The 22,835-nt window shown below is 41.4% G+C and overlaps 1 long non-coding RNA gene across 1 annotated transcript; it reads left to right on the top strand.

Moving 5' to 3' along the window:
* The first annotated feature begins 1,954 nt into the window (after positions 1–1,954).
* Positions 1,955–18,216, top strand: LOC128313933 (uncharacterized). The gene is made up of 3 exons (XR_008295054.1): positions 1,955–3,044; positions 7,661–7,732; positions 17,362–18,216. It is a non-coding gene; the product is annotated as an uncharacterized LOC128313933 (long non-coding RNA).
* The last annotated feature ends 4,619 nt before the right edge of the window (positions 18,217–22,835 follow it).

Genomic DNA, 22,835 nt, shown 5'->3' with positions numbered 1-22,835 from the left:
GTAGTATCACGAGAAATACTAAACCATTGTTGTTTTAAACCACTAAGTCTCGGGGCAGTTTGTTTTGCGGAAATTGGATAACTGAAACAGATAGAATCAATAGGATTTGTTTGAAGGTGAGGGAGAAGAAGACCAGAATGACTCCCATTAACTGAGGTTTAGGGAAACAGAGAATGAGTTCGTATGAGGGGGTAATGAGCATGGGGAGCCTTTGGGATTTTCCAGTGGGGCTGTCCAGCAGGTAGTGAGTGCGTGGATCTGGGGATGCCTGGTTGCATCATGAGTTTCAATAGCTGGGAGTGGATGAAATCACCCAGGATTACCCAGTGAGTGAGACAGGGCAGAAGCCAAGGTCAGAAGAGAAAACCTTGGGGAACACTGACGTTTAAAGATGGGCGGAGGAATGAAATGCAGTAGAGGAGACAGAGTTTTGTAACACAGTTAAAAAAAGGGACAGAGTGTTTTTATGCTTTGCTTTTATTCTTTACTTCTTTCAGGTTGGTCAAAAAGGAAAAAAAGAGAAGCAGTAGAAGAAGCCACGAAGCTACCTGGGATGGTAATGTAAGGCTGTCCCAAGGACCTAATTGGTCATTCTCAGGATGCAAACCACCCTTGGAAACACAGCAGGTCAGCGGTGAGATGTAGCCCATGGCAGGGCACAGGTGAAATGCTTAGCTAAGTGGCATAGCAGACTGTGTGAAAAAACAAAAAAAAAACAAAAAAAAGATTTTTTTAAACCAACTTTGCTGCCCATACCCTTCTTTTACCCAGGCAGAGATCTGAGGAAAACCCAAACAAATTCAGAGAAATATAGACAAACTAGACAGTCTACTCGATACCGGAAGAGGCAGAGGTGTGTGCAGAGGTGGTCAAAGAGGGACATGGATCAAAATCTGTAGAACACAGAAACAGGATGAAAGATACATGAAAATAGCAGAGAGGTGTGTTTCTTGAACCGTCCCACCTCTCCATAAACTTTGTATCTCTATCAGACACAACACCAATATACCTTTACAAATACTGTCCTGTGGGAAACTTGATTATTCCGCTTCGATTCCGGGATATGTAAGTATACATTACACATTTACGCCAGAGTCAGAAACTCTCCATCCAAAGCTCCACCATAACAGTTTAAATTAACAGAGCCACTGATACTCTTTATGATATGTGGGGTATGTGAATGTGTGCTTAGTAATTGTATCACATCCCCCAAACAAACTCCACTATCTTGGATTTGGTCCCCTCATTTCACAATTTTTTTGACATTTTTTTTATGAGACTGCAGCACTGTTTACAACTTCCTGCCTCTTAACCAAAGATTCAATGTAACAAACATATCCTGAGGACCTACACTGTGTGGGGCTCTGTAGGACACACATAGATGTAGGCAGTGGTATCCTGGTAAATCAGCACTCCAGAAAAAAAACAAGAACAAAAACACCTGATTTATAGTATTTGCTCATTTTTTCAGTATAAACACTTCCACCATGGCTGATTTCAAGCTACCAGTGGTTTAACAACTGACTTACAAAAATCCTGAATACTTAGCTTCTCTGGGACAAACATTTAGGAACAAGTTGCTGCATGGAGGAAATCTGAGGTGCCCCAGACAACAGCCAGTATCAGCTGTCGGCTATGTGTGGGAAACTATGTTGGTCTTTCCAGCCCAACTGACTCTCCAGCCAAAGTGTGTCCAGGCAAACCCATCACAAGAACCTCTCAGCCAAACCGAAGAGTCATGAGTAATCATAAGCTGTTTATTAAGCCACTAACTTTTGGGATGGTTTGTTATACAGCAATAGCTAACTACTACACATAATGTACAGATTGCATGGGGAAAGAGCTGCTCAATAGACAAGTGGGGACTTTTTTAGCCTTCCCTTCCTCTGGCTTCATTGTCCTATCACCAGCTGTCTGGGCAATTTTGATCTTCCTTTTTGCAGGAAGTGAAACTTCCTGGCCACCTGGTGCTGAACAGAAACATTGACAGCTCTTGATGCCCTTGGCCCTTTGAATATGCTGCCCACTCAAACTTTTAATTGGACTGAGCAAAGTGGAGATCCATATTTATAAGCAGTAGTTTTAGGAAAATATGTTTTGTTGAAAATCAGGAGGGATGACTTCATGAAGTGAGGGGAATCAGAACGGCCATGAGCAAGACCACCCACAGGCAGGCAGAACATTAATAACACTATTCTTGTTTTATTGTCTCTTCTGGATACTGACCTTTCTTATCTGTCAGTAACAGACTTTAACCAGCTATAACTGATCTGTTAAATATTGACTTGATATAGTAACAAAGATCCAGAATTCATTTATTCTAGTACGCTCCACTCCTAAAGTGTGGTGCTTGCCTCTGTTCCTGCACACTTTTGCATAGCAGGCTCCAGGTGGACTCCTCTAAGGGACTCTCTCCTACTAAAGATTTCCACAGACAAGATCTGTCCCTTGGCCTGTGTATCATTATCATGTGTGAAATACTGGTGACTCCAAAGTATCAGAAACCAGAGTAATGAAAAAATATCACCTCAAATATTCAGTTTTCCTAAAAAAAAAAAAAAAGGAAGAAAATGATGACCCCCAAAGTCAAGATAGTGTTTCCTCCCAGGGGGAGGGAGAGTCTTAATGATCAGGGAGAGAGGGAGAGAGAAGGCTTCCAGTAATGTTCTATGTCTCATCTGGGTAGTGGGGTCACATGGCATTTGCTTCATAATAATTTTTTAAAGTAGTCATGTAATGTTTATACTCTTTTGTGGATATAGGTTTTGTTTAAATTTTTTTTTAATGTTTGTTTATTTTTGACAGAGAGAGAGAGAGAGAATGACAGAGCATGAGCAGGGGAGGGGCAGAGAGAAAGACACACACAGAATCTGAAGCAGGCTCCAGGTTTTGAGCTGTCAGCACAGAGCCTGATGCAGGGCTCGAACTCACAGACCATGAGATCATGACCTGAGCTAAAGTTGACCTTCAACCGACTAAGCCACCCAGGTGCCCCGTGTGGATATAGGTTTTATCTCACGATAAGAAAACCCATCATTTTAAAGGTAACACATTTTGTATTCTTATTTCTTACTGTATCACTTGACAACTTGTTAGAGATAAAGAATCTGGATCCTTCCTCAGACCTAATAAGCCTACTGATCCCTAGGTGGTTCATCTGCACATTAAAGATTGAGAAGCACCGTCCAAGATTAAAAGACCACAAGTCACTAGTCCTGAGGTATTGGGAAAGTTACCTTATCCTTGCCTTAGTTTCTTATCTGCAAAATGGGCATAATACAGACTGGCCTCCCTTCTAGGCTGCTGTGAGAATGTAGGAAGATATGTGTGAAAGCACTTTGAAAGGATGGGAAAGCCCCATCCAAATGTTAATTTTTTTTTTCAACGTTTATTTATTTTTGGGACAGAGAGAGACAGAGCATGAATGGGTGAGGGGCAGAGAGAGAGGGAGACACAGAATCGGAAACAGGCTCCAGGCTCTGAGCCATCAGCCCAGAGCCCGACGCGGGGCTCGAACTCACGGACCGTGAGATCGTGACCTGGCTGAAGTCGGACGCTCAACCGACTGCGCCACCCAGGCGCCCCCCCATCCAAATGTTAAGTACTGTTAGCACCTTGGGACAGAGCCCCGAAAGAATGGATTCCAAAGAAGCAATCATCACTCCCTTAAATTTTATACTTTCTGAAATCCTTTTCAGCTCTGCTTCTGCTTTGTCAAAACTTGCTTCTCCCCCTGCCCTGACGGTATTCCCAGCTTCGTGACCTCTACACCCTTTGCAACATCTCTAGGGCAGATAGTCTTCTTTCCAAAGGCATGGGAGGCTCCGAGACTTTTTGACAAAATTGAAGCATACTTTCAATGGCTCATGGCTTTTGCTTTTTTAAAAAAAAGCAGTAATCCTGTGCTCTGCACACTGGTAAGACTCAAAAAGGGATGATGAATCTGTGTATTATTCCATAAGGTATTAAGTTTTCTAAACTTTGAAAAATACTACAATTCACAAAAGGCCACACGGACAGAGACAGTACTTTGTGGTATGACTGACCCAGGTTTCTTGCATTAGGCTCCTTCTACTGAATTTCAAGGGTTAACATGTTGGTATCTAAAGATGCGATACATAAATGCTAGATATTCGGTTGTTATGCTTAATCATTCATTCATTTCAACATGTATTTGAAAGCCAGCTTGTACTAGGTTCTGTACTTGGTTGTGTTTGTGTCCTACCAACACAACATGGAGAGAGAGAGATGTGTGTGCACGCGTACGTGTAAATTTTTTGATGACCACGTGAGAAGAAAGGAAAAAAAGAAAGAAAAAAAAAGTGTGGGGTGATATTTTTAAGAACTCCCCACTGGGCCCATGTTTTAAAGTCAGCCCCTCCTAGTCCAATCCTAGCACTACCAATTATTAGTTGTAAGACTGGAGCAAGGTATTTAACTGCATTGGATCTGATGTTCTTATCTATAAAATGGGGACAGAAACATGACCTGCTTTTTAAGTATACTATAAAAATTAAATGACTTTCACCATGGTCTGGCATGTGATAAGGGCTCCATAAACATTAATTACATAATGCATAATGATTAAAGAAAGGGACTAGGGGTGCCTGGCTGGCTCAGTCCATGGAACGTGCAACTCTTGATCTCAGGGTTGTGAGTTTGAGCCTTATGTTGGGTGTAGAGATTACTTAAAAATGAAATCTTTAAGAAAAATAAATAAATAAAATAAGGCGACTAGACATCAAACTTATTTCAAAAAAATTTTTTAATGTTTATTTATTTTTGAGAGAGAGAGAGAGAGAGAGAGAGACAGAGCACAAATGAGGGAGGGGCAGAGAGAGAGGGAGACACAGAATCCAAGGCAGCCTCTAGGCTCTGAGCTGAGCCCAATGAGGGGCTGGAACCCACGAACTGTGAGATCATGACCTGAGCCAAAGTCAGATGCTTCACCGACTGAGCCACCCAGGCACCCCAAAACCATCAAACTTATTAACATCATTATCACAATTATTCATACTCTACTGACGGCGTTTGTGCAGAAAAAAGCTAGCATAGCAGGCCTGAACTGTTGTTATCCACAAAGAGGCCTGCTTGTAAGATCGGCCCTTGGCTGTTGTCTAAGAACTTAGGTTTTGAGAAGGTTCCCACACTTAACTGATGAGGGTGGCTTGCTGCGCCTAAATTACATATACAAACAGCGTGATTTATGCTGAACACCTGCTTTCCTTCTGAGAGTCTGGCATTTGTGTGTGTGCCAGGCCGAGGCTGCCTCTATGACCAGCCCCCAGTCAAAACCCTGGGCACTGAGTCTCTAATGAACTTCCCTGCTTGGCAGTATTTTACATGTGCCGTCACCCCGTAGAACTCGTTGCCTGAAGGATTAGCATGTCCTGTATGGAAAGGACCCTTGGAAGCTCATGCCTGGTTTTCCCCAGACTTTGCCCATGTGTTTCTTCTTTTGCTGACTGGTTGGTGCCCTTTGGTTGTAATAAAGCAGAGCCATGAGTACCATGGGAAGCGGAGTCCTGTGAGATCTCATGAATCATCGAACCTGGACGTGGTCTTGGAGACCTCCCAACAGAGTGCTAAACTAGTTGCCTCTGAACAAAACAGTTTTTGGGAAAATACCACAGCACTATCTAACGTAATGTCAATAAATGAACATACCATTCATAAAAAGACTCTGAACCATAACATCTGAAAAAATGTCCCGGAAGAAGTAAAGAATACAAATGCTGCCAAGCAGCGTTCTATTCTCAATGACTGTTCTCTAAAATTAGGAGCTGTTAGGAATCTTTCAGCACTGTAAAAGTTAACTGTAATGTTTAGAGTAAAGCAGAAAATGGCAGTGCTATCATTTACGATGTTTATTTTTATTTTTTATTTTTATTTTTTGAGAGAGAAAGAGTGTGAGAGGGGGAAAGGGGCAGAGAGAGAGAGAGAGAAGGAGAGACTCTTAAGCAGGCTCCTTGCTCAGCACAGAGCCTGACGCAGGGATCGATCCTATGACCCTGAGATCATGACCTGAGCCAAAGTCAAGAGTCAGATGCTCAACCGACTGAGCCACCCAGGCACCCCCATTTACAATTTTTAGATCACAGAGCTTTACAAGTCCTCCTGCTCCACTCATACTATTCCTCCCCAGTGGACTTGATTTCATTCCCACTATAAATGAAGCTGATTTTGATACTCATTCACAAATCCTGTGTGTTTTAAGAGGGAAATGTTTAAATGTATCATGTTATAGAGATTTCTAGACTAATGGTTTCAGCATCAGTTTGAAACATACCTATTCAACAAGAATTAATTGAATACCTTCTACATGCCGGGCAGACTTGTAAAGTTCCTGGATATAACTTGAGTCCTGCTGTTTTCATTATGATACCTCAGAATACGGCTTATAGGCCCTTGTTAGGCAAGCCTCTCAAAATCCCTTGCTTTATTTTCTCTTCAAGAATATCAACAAAAGCATGGGTTTGGGTATGTTGTTATGCTGGGCTTTGTATCAAATGAACTAGTCAAGGGTATTGTTTTCCATCCCTTTGATGAAATGCAGATTTTTCCATTAAAAAAAGCAAATCCTTCATTTAAAAAGCATTTAATAGAATGGTACTTCTTTCCAGCTGGTTAAACTTAGAACACTGAGAAAAGTTGCATGTAAGACTCTTCTCCAAGTCGAGGCTAGAGCGTTTTCATTTGAGGGTGAGCTGGAGGCATCAATATTGAATGCACACATCACAGACATTTGTCCAGGCACAGGAGGGAGGGAGACCTTCTAGTCTTCCTGGTTTACATAACCGTGGCTGAAGATGGCCGCTGCCTTGGTGCAGCAGAGCACAACCCCACCCTCGGAGCGCTGACAGATTTCAGGAAAGGGCCTGTGCCAAAACTGTGAGTATTCTCCTCTTCCAGTCTCAGACTGAGACATTCTCTGATCCTCTTGTAGGCCCACCCTTTCTGTTCTTTGAAGTAATTTGGAAGTCTACAAACTATCGCTGGCAAAAATAAGGGAGACAGCTAGTAAATGCACCCAGCTGCAAAAGGATACATTAAGTTCAATCAATATTTATGTACAGAACTTCAGCACTATGGAAACCCTGAGTAGGAACAACAACAACAAAATGACTGTTGCCTTCTAGGAGCACATCACCAGGTTGACTGTCTTAGACATGGCTTTTTGGTGTCAAGGAACAGAGGTTCCCTGGGCTGGCTTATGCAAAGCCAAGGACTTATGATAAGCAAGAGAAAGCAAGCTGCTGGTAATCAATAAGAGACTGAAACCAAGAAATGGGTGCCAAAAGGAAGCAGGGTGGCTCTCCTCACCTCAGAGGTCCCAAGTCTCTTATTGCTGCTTTTTTCTCATTGTCTCTATTTCATGTTGACTCTTTGCTGACCAGCTGTGTGAGCTTGAAAGCAGCTGAAGCTGCTTGTTGTCTTGCCCCTTCTATGAGGATAGAGTTGTAGCCAGACGCAAGGCTACCCAGCTAAAGGCCACTCTTCCAAGCCTCCCTTCTGCTAATTGTAGCCATTTATTAGGCTCCGGTCAGTGCAATACAGACAGAAGTGATATGCACAACTTCCAGAGTATGCTCTTAAGTGGCAAAAAAATGAGCTCCCCTCTCCTTTCTTTTCTCTCCTTACTGCCTGCACATGGATAAAGATGGTGGGACCTGAAGCCATCGTCTTTGACCTGGAGATGAAAGCTGCCGGTAGAGGTTGTTGGAGCCATAAGGTAGGAGCTTGGGTCTCCAAATGCATGGAGCTGTCATATTAGCCCTGGACTCTTATATGAAAGGGAAACATGCTTCTATCTCATTTAAGCTGGGGTTATATTGGGTCTTTATTAAAGAAGCTGGAATCTGGAACCTGACCAATAAACCTGCTTTATTTGCTTTTCTACATATAAAATGGAAGGTGACCACCTTATAGCTTCTAAATTTATAGGAAGTTGAAGTGACCGGCCAAGAATCAAATAGCCAGGCAAGAGAATCAATTGCCCTATCTTGGTCTTCTAGTCAGCTATGCTGTCACGGGAGAGTCAAGAAATACAAGCGCCAGGAGCCTGGGTGTCTCAGTTGGTTGAGTGTCCAGCTTCGGCTCAGGTCATGATCTCATGGTTTGTGAGTTCGAGCCCCATATCGGGCTGTCTTCTGTCAGTACAGAGCCCACTTTGGTCCCCTCTCTCTCTGCCCCTCCCCTGCTCTCTTTCTCTCTCTTTCTAATGTTTTTAAATAAAAGAAAGAAAGAAAGAAAGAAAGAAAGAAAGAAAGAAAGAAAGAAAGAAAGAAAGAAAGAAAGAAAGAAAGAAAGAAAAATACAAGCCTCACTGCTGGAACTCACCCTGTGGACAAGGTGAAGTCTCCGGAGAGGGGTCTTTAGAGGACAGTTGTCTGCTTTATTGACCCAGGCTTCTGTCCTGAGACTAACAATTCCTAGAGACACGTATGAGTTATTTTAGAAATAAATAATTTATAATAGGTAAAAGTAAAGTATAAGCATTAAGTGGTTTAGTGAATGAGAAGGAAGTCTCAGAAATTGGAAAGGAAACCAACATCCCTCTCCCAATTAATAAGGTCTCCTGTGGATGTGAGGTGGACTGGCTAGCTAGGGGGTGACCTCATCCTCCCACAAAGACCTTCTGTAGCTGCCTATTCTGCCAAAGAGGATGACAGTCCCAATTAAGAAGAAAGACTCTTCAGTCAAGCATAGTCAAGGAGCTATGTTGTCCCTCTAGACCCGCAAACCACATATAATTAATATGAGATGTTTTTGGTAGGTAGGGGGAATTTTAGCTAAAAGCTAGGAATGTCAGATTGAAGAGCAGCACTTTGAGGATTTTGGTGGGTCATCCCCAGGAAATGCGATTATAGCAGTAAAGGATGATTTAAAAATTTTTTTTAAATGTTTTATTTTGTTTTTGAGAAAGAGAGAGAGACAGAGTGCGAGTGGAGGAGGGACAGAGAGAGAGGGAGACACAGAATCTGAAGCAGGCTCCAGTCTCCGAGCCGTCAGCACAGAGCCCGAAGTGGGGCTTGAACCCATGAACCGCCATATCATGACATGAGCCAAAGTCTGACGCTTAACCAACTGAGCCACCCAGGCGCCCCAAGAATGCTTTTCTTGAGCAGGGCAGGGGATCCTTATGTTCATCATCTTGTCTCTTCCGCTATTCTCTCCTCTCTTGCAGCCAGCAACCAGCAGGAGGGAGTGATAATTCAGAGAATGGGCTCTGAAGCCCGCTCAGTAACTTGGCAGGTCACCATCGCGGGGCCACAGTGTCTTCATTTTCTTCTATAGAAGGAATACACTGTGCCGCGTCACAGGGTTGTAAGGATTAATACAGATAATGTATACAAAGTGCTCAAAACAATACCTGGCACAGACTAAGTGCTGTATATGTTAACTATCATATTAATTAAGCCTCTAACAATCATTATTATTCTTTCATTAAGCAAATGTTTATTAAGCACTTATTATTAAGAGTAAGAGGCCCAGCTGAGTTAAATAACTTGCCCAAAGTCTCATAACTGACAAGTACTGGTGCTGGTTTGGACCAGGTGGGTCTGCTTCCATTAAAAAAAAAAAAGAGTGGGGGCTCTGAGGCAAATTCTTACCGATTTCTACACACATCCACCCTTCTTTCTTTTTTCCCTTCTTTTAATATGGTCATCATAGATGTAAAAGAACGAGTGTCTAAATTTAAGAAGCACACAGTTTAGTGAAAAGAGAGGCTAGACCGGTATAATATAGTACAATCATTTCTAGGACGGAGGTTAAAAATTAAGTCCTAGGAACCCAGAAGGGTCCTTAACCAGACTGAGACTAGGAGCAGGGAAGGCTTCCCAGAGGAGGTGATTAATGAGCTTAGTGGAAGTGAGCCAGGTAAAGCAGAAGAGAACATATGGAAAAGGACACAGCTGTTTTCTGGACACAGCTGGTTTCCTAAATTACTAAAAGCTGACCCTTGCGTAGAACACAGAATACAAAGGTGAGACACAGAAGGCTCAGATAGCATTTTTTGGTTGTTGTTGGGTGTGTGTGTGTGTGTGTGTGTGTGTGTGTGTGTGTGTGTTTTCAGGCTAGTTATTAGACATTTTATGTAAAAAGGGCTTTGTAAACTCCAAGTGGTTTGGAGTTTATCCTAGAAGCACAGGTGAGTCCTACAGTAACTAGAAAAAATAACTAGATGTGCTGCTATCCTCGGGCATGTGTCTTTGGGTTAAATGAAAGATGTAAGGACAGATATCTTGACTTGCCCTGAATCAGTTCAGATAGCAAAATCCAAGCAGGGAAGCCACAACTTTGAAGTTATGGACTTTGTCTTGCTGACTCCTGTCGCTCCAAAGTCTAGGAGGGAACTTGGCACACAATAAACACTCAACAGACATTTGTTGAATGAATAAATAAGTTGGATGAAAAGATGAGTGTTTTAGGAGCACATTTGCCAATCTTCATTTATCTTTTGGGGGTTGATGCTGACTAGAACAGTATCTTGTGTTTACATCTGAAGGAGCTGACAAAGTAGTAAGTTATTTATTAACCAGTCTTTCGGATGGGTATATAAATGACTGCAGTCCTGAGGAGGTAACAGTGAAATTTCTTTTGAGGTATAATTGACTACATCACAATTTTTAAAAAAGTTTTAAATGTTTATTTATTTATTTTGAGAAAGAGAGAGAGCTGGGGAGGGGCAGAGAGAGAGGGAGAGAGAATCCCAAGCCCAGCTCCATGCTGTCAGCGCAGAGCCCGAGACAGGGTTCCAGCTCATGAACCATGAGATTGTGATCTGAGCTGAAATCAAGAGTTGGACACTTAACCGAGTCACCCAGGCGCCCCAGCTACACCACAATTTTAACTCATAAATGTAACTGTGGCCACTTGCTGCACACTTGGAATGCTGATAGGAACCAGTAAGGAGCAGATATATAACATGAGCCCCTCCCATGGATTTAAGGTGTTATTTTGAGGTGGAGACAATTAAGAAACAGCAGACCCAGGAGGAACCCTCTGCCCTCCCCCATTCTGCCTAAAATCAAGGCACAGATTGCCCGTTGTGAAGGTCTCCCTCCTCCCCTCTTCTGTACCGGGAAGAGAAGAAGGATTCTTTAAAAAAAAATTTTTTTTTTAAATGTTTATTTATTTCTGAGACAGAGCATGAGTGGGGCAGGGGCAGAGAGAGAGGGAGACACAGAATCCGAAGCAGGCTCCAGAACTAACCCTAACCCAGGCACCTTGAGAAGAAGGATTCTTAATCACTGGAGAATCTTATCGCTGAGTTTGCATAACAAACCTTACTAAAATAACCCTTCTCTCTACTCATTCTTCCCCCCGTATATTTACCTTCCCACAATTTAATACCCCTGGAAGCCAAAATCTTTTAACTTTGTCCCTTCTCCACAATTTATTGCCCCATGCTAAAATAGTATAGAAGTTCTCAAGCCTAACCCTGTCCTTTGGGTTTTCACTTCTCTGAGAAGCTTCCATGTGCATGCAGATAAATCTGTTGTGTTAATCTGTCTTTTGTCGGTTTAATTTGCAGTCATCATTTACAAAACCTAAGAGGTTAGAAGAAAAGTGTTTTCCTCCCCTAAGTGTGCATCATAGAAAGGTGATCACTACCATGGCTGATTGTGTGATAATAATGAAGGGTTTAACACACATGTACCAATATAAGGATATGTGAATAAATGGAGTGTAAGATAAATAATTGAGAGTTAGGTCTTAATAAAGTGCAATTTCACCTTGGGGACATATGTTTAAAATGTAATACTATGCAGTTGACTCTTGAACAACACGGATCTGAACTGTGCGGGTCTCTTATATGCAGATTTTTTAAATTAAAATTTTTTAAAATGTTTATTTTTTAGAGAGAGGGAGACAAGAGTGTGAGTGGGGGAGGGGCAGAGAGAGATGAAGACACAGAATCTGAGGCTCTGAGCTGTCAGCACAGAGCCCACAGTGGGGCTCAAACCCACGAGCCATGAGATCATGACCTGAGCCGAAGTCCAGCACTTAACTGACTGAGACACCCAGGCGCCCCTCTTATATGCAGATTTTTTACAGTACAGTACTATAAATGTATTTCCTCTTCCTTAGGATTTTCTTGGTAACATTTTCTTTTCTCTAGCTTATTTTATTGTAAGAATATAGTATGTAAAAACCTAACAAGGGCATCTCGCTGACGCAGTAGGAAAAGCTGGCCAACTCTTAATCTTGGGGTCGTAAGTTCGAGCCCCATATTGGGTGTGGAGATTACTCAAAAATAAATAAATTAAAAAAAAACACAATGTACAAAAAATGTGTTATGCCAACAGCAGGCTAATTACGTTTCTGGGGAATCAAAAGTTGTATGTGGATTTTTGAGCATAGGGACGGAGAAGGTGGTAAGATCCAATAACCCCTGTATTGTTGAAGGTTAACTGTGTTATCATTTAAATTCCATGTAACTATATGTTTTGTTTTTATTTTTCTGACATAACTTATGGCAAGACAGCAGTAAAATGAAACAACTCAAAGGCAAATTTTAACAGCTGAAATGGATTTATTTTTGTATTGGGAATAATGCCCATAAATCGTACCATACCTTCTTTAAGCTGAAAGTAAAGTGCACCTGCATCACTTTACAAAGCAGTTTCCTTGAAAACTTTTTGAAAAAAGACTAGGTGAGGCCACGATATTTTTCAAATCTATGATCATGATCCAAGCATTTTAAAATGCGAAGTTGGAGACAGAAATGGAAACTAGTAGAGTCGCCAATTCTAAACACACAAAAAAAAAGAGTGGAAAAATTTTTCCTACTGTGTTGACCACATTCCTCTCCTAAGTAATACGGATTTTACTTGAACAAACACAATAATATAATAGGTGCTTATTTATCTAGAATGGCTGGAAAATGAGCCCACCTACTTAATTTCATTTGTTTTGGATGGGTTATCAGATACACCACCCAAGAATTTTTATTTTTAAGTCACCTCAATACTTAACTTATCTGGGCTTACTTTAAGCTTTCTTTAATTCAGAAGACGAGCACAGGAGGATTTTTCAGGACCTTTACTCCTGAGTAAAGGACTTTATTCCTTCAAGGCCAAACGCCTCGTAGCCTCCAATACCTTGCCTCTGGGAGGCGGGCAACATAGATAAAGATTCTTAGGAGGCACGAACTTCCAGTTATAAAATAAATAAGTCATGAGGATGTAATGTACAGCGCAGGAAATATAGTCAATTATATTGTAATAACTTTGTACGGTGACAGATGGTAACTAGACTTATTGTGGGCATCATTTCCCAATGTATAAAAACCTCAAATCACATGATGTGCACCTGAAATTAATAGGATATTGTATGTCAACTATACTGCAATTAAAAAAATTTAACTTCCAGAAACAGAGAATAGATTGATCGTTACCAGGGGTTAAGGGAAGTGGAGGAAATGGTGAGATGTTGGTCAAAGGGTATAAACTTTCAGTTATAGGATGAATAAGTTCCAGGGATCTAATGTACAGCATGATGACTACAATTAATAATACATCTTGTATGCTTGAAAGTTGCTCTGAGAGTAGGACTTAGATGTTCTCACCACCACCAACAACAAAAATGAGAACTATGTGAGGTGAAGGTTGTATTAACTAACCTTATTTTGGTAAACACTTCGCAATAGATAAATGTATCGAAAAAATCCCCATATTGGACACTTTAAATTTACACAGTGTTATACAGCACTTACATCTCAATAAAGCTGTAAAAAAGGAGGAGAAAAAGAAAAAAATGCTTTCTATAAAATCCATTCTGTTAGGGGCTTGTTATTTTTCATCTCCTTATTTATTGAATGGCTACTGCCTATTAAATAATGGGGATACAGTGTTGAAGGGATTGGTTCCTGCCCTTCTGGAGTTTCTCATCTAATGAAAACCAAAAGAAAAATTCAGTTAGTTTAGTTTTCTGTTTATTATATTAATGCTTTTAATATTATTGAGCAAAATGCCTCTTTTCCAGATGTCTCCTTTGCCAAAAGCTAAACACATTTATTTCAAGAAACAGGTGCTGAGCAACTTTCAGCATAATCTGGAAATACTCTCCTTTGTCAGAACAGTGCTATGTGCTGAAATTTAGACCATTAGATCATTAGAAAAATGGGTTCCCGCTGCCTCAATGAAAAGGGATTGCATTTCAATAGGAACACTGGCCTTTACGTTTTGGAGTAAACAAGTTTACAAAGGAATTAAACTGCATTAGTATTTTGATACCATCTTAAATTATCTATGATTTTTGATAACCAACCAGGAAGATTGGAACGTGACACTGGAATATGAGTCATTTTGTACTTCAAAATGATCGCTGAGCTGAGTTTCTTGATGTTAATCCTATTCATTATAAGCAGAAGCTTTTAGACTATCTCCTTATCAAAATCAAGAGAACAAATTATTATAAAGAAGCTACAATTAAAAAAATAAAAAGCTAAAATTAAGCAGCTGTATTTGATAGAGGTGAAAGGCAGTGAGATCCGGAACTTTTATTTTTTTTAGAGATAGAGAGTGGGGAGAGAGAGGAGGAAGACAGACAGAGAGAGAGAGAGAGAGAGAAAGAGAGAGAGAATCCCAAGCAGGTTCTGCACTATCAGCGCAGAGGCCTGATGTAGGGCTCAATTCCATGAACCATGAGATCATGACCTGAACTGAAATCAAGAGCCAGAGGCTTAACCCACTGAGCCGCCCAGGTGCCCAATCCTGAACCTCTTTGATCGCTTTTTCCCTTGAGAATTAATGAAAGGAGTACGATCCTTTCCCGGAAGAATGTACATGAGCACATACATACAATTACTGTATAAAAGTCCTGGGAAGGTTGTGAACACCTGACCGGCCTCTCCTCTCTTTCTCAACTCTCCTTCTCCAGACAGCCATGTTCTATGGCAGCTGGTTAAGCGCTGGTTTTATTTTGAACGCTGAACTGCCAACAGTCAGCAATTTCTCTGATCTGAATAACAGTAGATACAATTACTAGGATATTACCAACTGCTTCAAGTAGGGAATGAAGCAAGATAAAGATAAAAGGATGCAGAAGAGAGAAGGCGTGACAAGGAGACAGAGACATGGGGAAGGGGACACGGAGGCAGGAGCTGGGTGATGCTGAGAGGTGGCGGGCTCTTCCAGAAGTCCAGAAGAAGCCCTTGCCTCCCTCAGCAACCGTGAGCCCCTGTGACTGCATGAACTCTCATCTTGCCAGCTTTCCTGACTCCTGGGCTCTTGTGTACCCCTGTGGATTCTCCTCTCTGCTTCTCTCTGCCCAGCTGGCTGGGGGTTAAGGACTGCCCTGCTTCTCTGCCTCCTTCCACTAGGGATGAGGTTTCTACCCCTCCTGCCTCCAGGGCTTCACCAGTTCTTCCCTTTTTAACCCAATAATTAGATTTCTACCAAACCTGTGGTCCCAAGGCTTCTCATCCAGAAGGACCATAGTGAAAAATTAAACGGTCTTTTTTTAAGCTTCATTTTAGGTAGTTACTTGCCTTTTCCCATAAAACACTCTTCCATGGAAAAAAAAAATTTGCTTTGGGGCACCCGGCTGGCTCAGGAGGTAGAGCATGCAACTCTTAATGTCAGGCTTGTGAGTTCCAGCCCCACATTGGGTGTAGAGATTACTTTAAAAATAAATAAACAAATGAAACCACATTACCAGTAAATTAAAAAAAAATGTTAAAAAAAAACCCCACAACTCTCTTCTGTGGTGTTTTCTAGGTTCATTTTAGTGATTTTCTTTGTACTTTTTTGTTTCTCTCCCTCCATCTCTTTTTTTCCCTCCAAATCTGAGCCATCCTAGAGCTCAGCTTCACCTTTCTGTTTTCTTTACACACCGTCCCTGAGGAAATTGTGAACTATAATGATGTAGCATAGTGTGATAAGAAAAACATGGATTTAAGAAGCAGAAAAAAACTAAACTGTAGTTCTAGCATCACTGCTGTGCAACCTTGAACAAGTTACTAACTTCTCTGAGCCTATTTCTTCCATGTGAAAAAACTGAGGACGGTCATATCTCCCTGGAATTGTTTTTGTGATGATTAAATGGGGTAATATTTGTAAGAATGTGCTTATTTGTAAGAATGTTGCATATGTGATTTCTTGAAATCTCCCTTACAGCAACCCTGTGAGTAGAGGTTGGGCTTGGCCCTGTGGCCAAATGAGGAGCCTCTAGACTTACAAATTTTTTTTTCTTATGTATGTATGAATGTAAGTAAGTAATCTCTATACTCAGCGTGGGGCTTGAACTCATGACCCTGGGATCAAGAGTCACATGTTCCTCCGACTAAGCCAGCCAGGCACCCCAAGTGGCTAGATTTTTAAGTCAGGTAGACACCATTCTACTTTCTGCTTCTGTGATTTTTATCTACTCTAGAAACCTCAAAACGCAGAATCCTGTAGTATTTGTCCTTTTGCAACTGGTCTGTTTTACTTAGCATAATATCCTCAAGGTTTGTCCATGTTGTAGCACATGTCAGCATTTCCTTCCTTTTCAAGGCTGAATGATATTCCATATCACATGTTGAAGGGGAGCAGATTTTACCACCTCAAAATGTGTCTCTTTGCATCATAAGGATTATTTTTGAACTAAAACCATTCAAAACCCAGCAAATTTAGGGAAAAGCTCTTCCCCTTCAACTGACGAAATATCCATTATAAAGGGGGTCTATAGCAGGAAAGGAACTATTGCTAGAGATAACCTTTTTACCTAGGAAACTTACCTCTGTAACAGGGTTACCTTTGTTTTTCAAACATCTCCTCTGCCTTCCTGTGAATGGTCTATCTTCCCTTCGTCTCTCCAGATCCTTACCTTTTTCCTTAGCTCCACGATCTTATATTTATATTATACAGAAGATATTACCTGGCTGCCCTTTGAGTCTTCATATCTTTATGGGATTCCCATATGTATGCAGTTAACTTTGCTTTTCTCTGCTAATCTGTCTTACATCAATTTAATTATTAGACCAGCCAAAGAATCTGGAAAGGAGGAAGGCAAAATGTTTTCACCCCTTCAATGTATAGGTCACATTTTGTTCATCCATTCATTGACGGACACTTGGGTTGTTGCTACCTTTTGGCTATTGCAAACAATGCTGCTGTGAACATGAGTGTACAAATATGTCTACATGATCCTGCTTTCAAGTTTTTGGGGTAAATATTCAAGAGTGGAATTCCTTCATCATACGGTAATTCTATTTTTTTAAGTTTTTTTAGATTTATATAAGTAATCTCTACACCCCTCACGTGGGGCTCAAATTCATAATCCCAAGATTAAGGGTCACATGCTCTTCCTGCTGAGCTTGCCAGGTGCCCCTGGTAATTTTAAATTTAAATTTTATTTATTTTCTTAAAGGAAATCCATGCTCTAAGGCCTCAATTTTGAAGATGAATCTGGGAGAAGAAGGCTGGCGTCAGGATGTCATTCTTTGGCCACAGATGATAAGAACCTCAATTTCAGGCTTTTGGGAAGGGAGGGAAAAGAATTTGATGAGAACATGGTGCTTAATGTAAGTGAAGGGGGAAGTGGCATTCTGGTTGACTCCTTTTTTTTTTTAATTTTTTTTTAACGTTTATTTATTTTTGAGACAGAGAGAGACAGAGCATGAACGGGGGAGGGTCAGAGAGAGAGGGAGACACAGAATCTGAAACAGGCTCCAGGCTCTGAGCTGTCAGCACAGAGACCGACGCGGGGCTCGAACTCACGGACCGCGAGATCATGACCTGAGCCGAAGTCGGCCGCTTAACCGACTGAGCCACCCAGGTGCCCCTCTGGTTGACTCCTTTATAGGGTATCTCCCGATTTGGGGGAGCTGGAGCTTATATAATTTTAGCTGCCATCTTTGAGAAAAAGAATGAAATGCAATGAGTAAAAACTTAAGTTCAGGGCTCTGAAAGGTGTCCTTGGAAGTGAGGGGGCCCTTCTCACATGCGCTGAAAAGAACACGTGCAGTGGGCATCATGTTTATGTGGTCTGCCAACATCACTTTTCTTTGGTTTGCCTTTGGGTTTGTGCACCTTCCCTCCCTCAGCTCCTCTTTTTGGGAGAGCGGGCCGTTGCCTCCTCACGTCCCACGCCATTTCAGACACCCCTTCTAGACCGATCATCAGAGCTTTTCTTCCTGTGGCCAAGTGATTGTGGTGAAGATGGGTAGGTGACCCAAACCAGGCCAACAAGACTCAGTTCTAGGACTTTTTGTTGGAACTTTTGGGAAACTGTTCTCTTTTTTGTTTTTGGTTTTTTTCATTTGTTTGTTTTTCATGTATATTTTTGAGAGTACGAGCAGGGGAGGGGCAGAGAGAGAGGGGGACAGAGGATCCGAAGCAAGCTCTGCGCTCAACCGACTGAGCCACCCAGGTCCCCCGTTCACTTTCTTGTTATGCTTTCTTTTGTGTTGTGGCTCCTGAGAGGTTAGGATGAAAACCTGAACCTTCTGGTGGTGTATTTGATCCCAAGGGGGGAGAGTCAACAGAAGAGAAGCAGTATGTGGAGATACTGGCTTGTGAACCCTGTGACTGAGTCCCTGAATCCACTCATGCCTGAAGGTACATCTTCTCCAACCTTTTCTGAGACATGAGCCCACTAAGCCCATTTTTTGTCTAAGTCAGTTTGAGTTAGTTTTCTGTCTGAATAACCAAAATATTCGACTTCCATATCTATTCACCAAAAAGAAACCTGATGGACCCAGCCTGGGTTAGGTCTCCTTCAAACCCATAACTGTGCTTAGGGGGTAAACCCTTTGACAGATCTGCCACATGCCTGCGTCTGCTGTGGAAGGAGGTAGCTTTGTGACTGATAGATTAACAGTATCACAGGAGTGAGTGGTGGGCACTCCTCAAAAGGACATACGGTGTAGCCAAAAAAAAAAAAAAAAAAAAAAAAAGAGCAGATATACCTTGCAAGAGTGATTTCAGATTCTTATGGCATCTAGGAAGTTGATTTTTGAGAAATCCGAAAGCAGGCCTGATTTCAAACCCCAATTCTGCTCTCTATTCACTGTTTGACTTTGGCCAAGTTGTATATCCTTTCTCCCTGAATCTTAATTTCTGATTGTTAATGTAAATAGATAATATTTGCCATCACAGAATTGTTGTGAGTGATATCTGTAAGTGAGCTGACCACATATAATTTATCATCTAAACAGGGACACTTTTGAGAGTGAAAAGGAACGCTACTAAGGAGACTTACCGGGACTGGATGAGACAAAAAATATTAGTAGTACCACATTTCACTCTCAAAAGCGTCCCTATTTGGGTGATAAATTATAAGATTTCACTGCCCATCATCCATTGCTAATACTGATTAGTACATACTAGGTGCTGAAGTCTTAGCCTCCTCTGAGCCTTCTAGCCCTCTGCCTTTCATACAACTGACTGATGCCTTCATAGTTCTTTGTACTTCTGTATTGTGGATGTATAGGATGTATTCTCTAAAACATTTGTTATGATCGTTCCGGTGGCACGATACGTGACAATATGATCTACAGATTTGTATCTGTGAAAGGATCTTTTCTTACAACTTCCCCCCAACTGCTCAACGTGGGAATTTGGAAAGGTTGCATTGACTTAAGAGCATTTATTTCAGTTCAAAGTGTTCTGCATATTAAAGGCGGTTCCAGCTAAAATGCTTAGGATTGCTGAGACACACCCTGGAAGTTATTTTGTAATGTGAAATTTTACTTAAACCTTGCTGACACATTCTATTGCTAGAAGTCGGTCGGGATTTTCTAAATCCATCCTGGGAGGGATAAGTTAAAACACAAAATATGGGCAAAAGATTGAACAAACACTTGACAAGAAAGATACACAGATGACAGGCACATTAATTTTTTTAATTCACTTAATTTAGTTAAAATTAAAACTATAGTGAGATACCACCTATTAGAATGGCTAAACTTAAAAAGATTGATCATACCAAGTGTTGGTGAGGATATAGAATAACTGGAACCTCTCTCTCTCTCTCTCTTTTAATTTTTAAAAGTTTATTTATTTATTTTGAGAGAGGGAGATAAAGTGCACGCACATACACTAGCAGGTGGGAGGGCAGAGAGAGAGGAGAAAGAGAATTCCAAGCAGGCTCTGCGTGCTGCCAGAGCAAAGCCTGACGTGGGGCTCAAACCCACGAACTGTGAGATCATAATCTAAGCTGACATCAAGAGTCAGAGGCTTAACTGACTGAGCCACCCAGGTGCCCCATCTTGCTGATGGGAATGCAAGGTGCTACAATCACTCCGGAAAAATTTAGCAATTTCTCAAAAAATTAAACATATACCTTTCATATAATCCACCCATTCTATTCTTATTTATCTGTGAGAAATGAAAGCATATGTTCATAAAAAGGCTTGCACATGAATATTCATACAGCTTTACTTCCAATAGCCAAAAACTAAAAACCCAAATATTCAACAAGGGAATGGATATGTACACTGTGATATATCCTTACCATACAATACTACTCAGCAATACAAAGAAATGAACTATTGATATATGCTACCACATGGTTGAATCTCAGAGTAATTTTGCTTAGTGAAAGAAGCCAGTTAAAATGGAATACACAAGGTATGGTTCTATTTACATAAAATTCTAGGAAATACAAACGGATGTGAGAAACAGAAAGCCTGTCAGTGGTTGCTTGGTCAGGTAGGGTAGCAAAGAGGAGAAAGAGGAAGGGTTACAAAAGATCTACTGTTAGGTACACAGTGGCATCCAGTATACTTATATTGTTTTGTGACTATCATTGCTGTCCATTTCTAGAGCTTTTTCATCATTCCAAATGAAAATTCTATACCCATTAAACAATAACTCCCATTAAACAAAACTCACCTTTGTAGGATTTTCATAACAAAATTGAATATAATTCTTGAACATTCTACAAGGAATGACTTATTTATTTATTTATTTATTTATTCAATATATGAAGTTTATTGTCAAATTGGTTTCCATACAACACCCAGTGCTCATCCCAAAAGGTGCCCTCCTCAATACCCATCACCCGCCCTCCCCTCCCTCCCACCCCCCATCAACCCTCAGTTTGTTCTCAGTTTTTAACAGTCTCTTATGCTTTGGCTCTCTCCCACTCTAACCTTTTTTTTTTTTTCCTTCCTTCCCCTCCCCCATGGGTTTCTGTTAAGTTTCTCAGGATCCACATAAGAGTGAAACCATATGGTATCTGTCTTTCTCTGTATGGCTTATTTCACTTAGCATCACACTCTCCAGTTCCATCCACCTTGCTACAAAGGGCCATATTTCATTCTTTCTCATTGCCACGTAGTACTCCATTGTGTATATAAACCACAATTTCTTTATCCATTCATCAGTTGATGGACATTTAGGCTCTTAAGGAATGACTTTTAAGTAGATTAACATGATTATGTGGCACCTGGGTGGCTCAGTTGGTTAAGCTTCTGAGTCTTGATTTCTGCTCAGGTCATGATCTCATGGTTGTAAGATCGGGCCCCCTGTTAGGCTCTGTGCTGAGAGTGTGGAGCCTGTGTGGGATTCTCTCTCCCTCTCTCTACCCCTTCCCTGCTTGTGCGTGTACCTCCTCTCTCTCTCTCTCTCTCTCTCTCTCTCTTTTAAATAAATAAATAAATAAATAAATAAATAAATAAAATGATTGTGATCTTATGTTTTCCATCTCCACCGTACCTCAAATCTGGCCGCCATTTCCCACACTCCAAAAAAAAGTAGGTGAGGTCTTGTCAATGACACATGGCCACTATCACACTACTGGAAAAACAGCCCAAACTGCTTGTCTTGCTAATTGTGGGTCAATTGTGTCATTTGTGTGGGAAGAATGACTTAATTATCATTACTACCTACTGTCTAAATTAGCAAATCATACACAAATCATTCACTTTCCTCCCTATTAGCCTCCTTCACCTTCCCACTCCCTACCCCCAGTCTTTCGAAAGTCCATAGCAGTTTTCTGTGGGTTTTTTTAAAAGTGCCTCCTGGAAGGATGGCTCAACTGTGGTGAGATGTTTGTTGTCTCCTCCTGATTCTATGATCTCTTTTGGCACAGTAGCCGGTATTTGGTAAACAAAACTCTTATACTAGGATCTCAGGGGTTGAAACATGTCCTAGGTGTGCTCAGGAAAGTGATGGAGAGAAGGTGAAGCTTTAGAGATGGGCAGACCTTGGCCAGGATACTTAGGTCTCTGAGTTTCATTTTTCTCATCTCTACAACGGATATGATGTCTACCTACCAGCTGTTTGTGGGGGTAAATGAGATCATGTTTGGAAGACGTCTAGTACAGTGCTAGGAGCTCAGGCGAACGACGAAAGTTATGTTCCCTTCTTCCTATTTATTAAGTTACTTTGAGATCAGAGGAGGGAAAGTGGTGGGTAGGAAGCAGAACCATGAAAGAATGGAGGCCGCTTCTTGCCCAAAGGAGGATATTTATCTCTTGTACAAAGGTCTCCTATTCAAAGAAGCCGCTAGATTAAAAAAAAAAAAAAAAAAAAAGTTGAGCAACAGCCACCTGGGTTTTTGGACTGCGTTTCGGATAAAGATGCTTGTAAAAAGGAGCTGGTGCGAATCCAGAAAAAGATTTGAAATGCCCCAGGCTTTGCTATGGCACAGTCCCCAGTTTTTTCCGCACTGCATTTAGAGGTTTAAAGACAGAGTGAGCTCAAATTTGGCCCAAAGCCTCGACTGTTCCCGTGGCGGCCGCGGGGTAGAGGTCAGACCAACAGGTGTGGGAGGCTTCGAGGTAGAGAGCAAGGAGCAGGTGTCAGAGGAGGGCCCGCCCCCCGCCCCCCTTTCTCTGGCACAGGGGCTCCAAGGCTGCTCGCAGTGTTCCCAGCAGCGGGCGGAGGAGCCCTGCC

Source organism: Acinonyx jubatus, chromosome C1 (genome assembly GCF_027475565.1).
Source record: "Acinonyx jubatus isolate Ajub_Pintada_27869175 chromosome C1, VMU_Ajub_asm_v1.0, whole genome shotgun sequence".
Classification (NCBI taxonomy): Eukaryota; Metazoa; Chordata; class Mammalia; order Carnivora; family Felidae; genus Acinonyx; species Acinonyx jubatus.
This window is presented reverse-complemented; position numbering and strand designations above follow the sequence as displayed.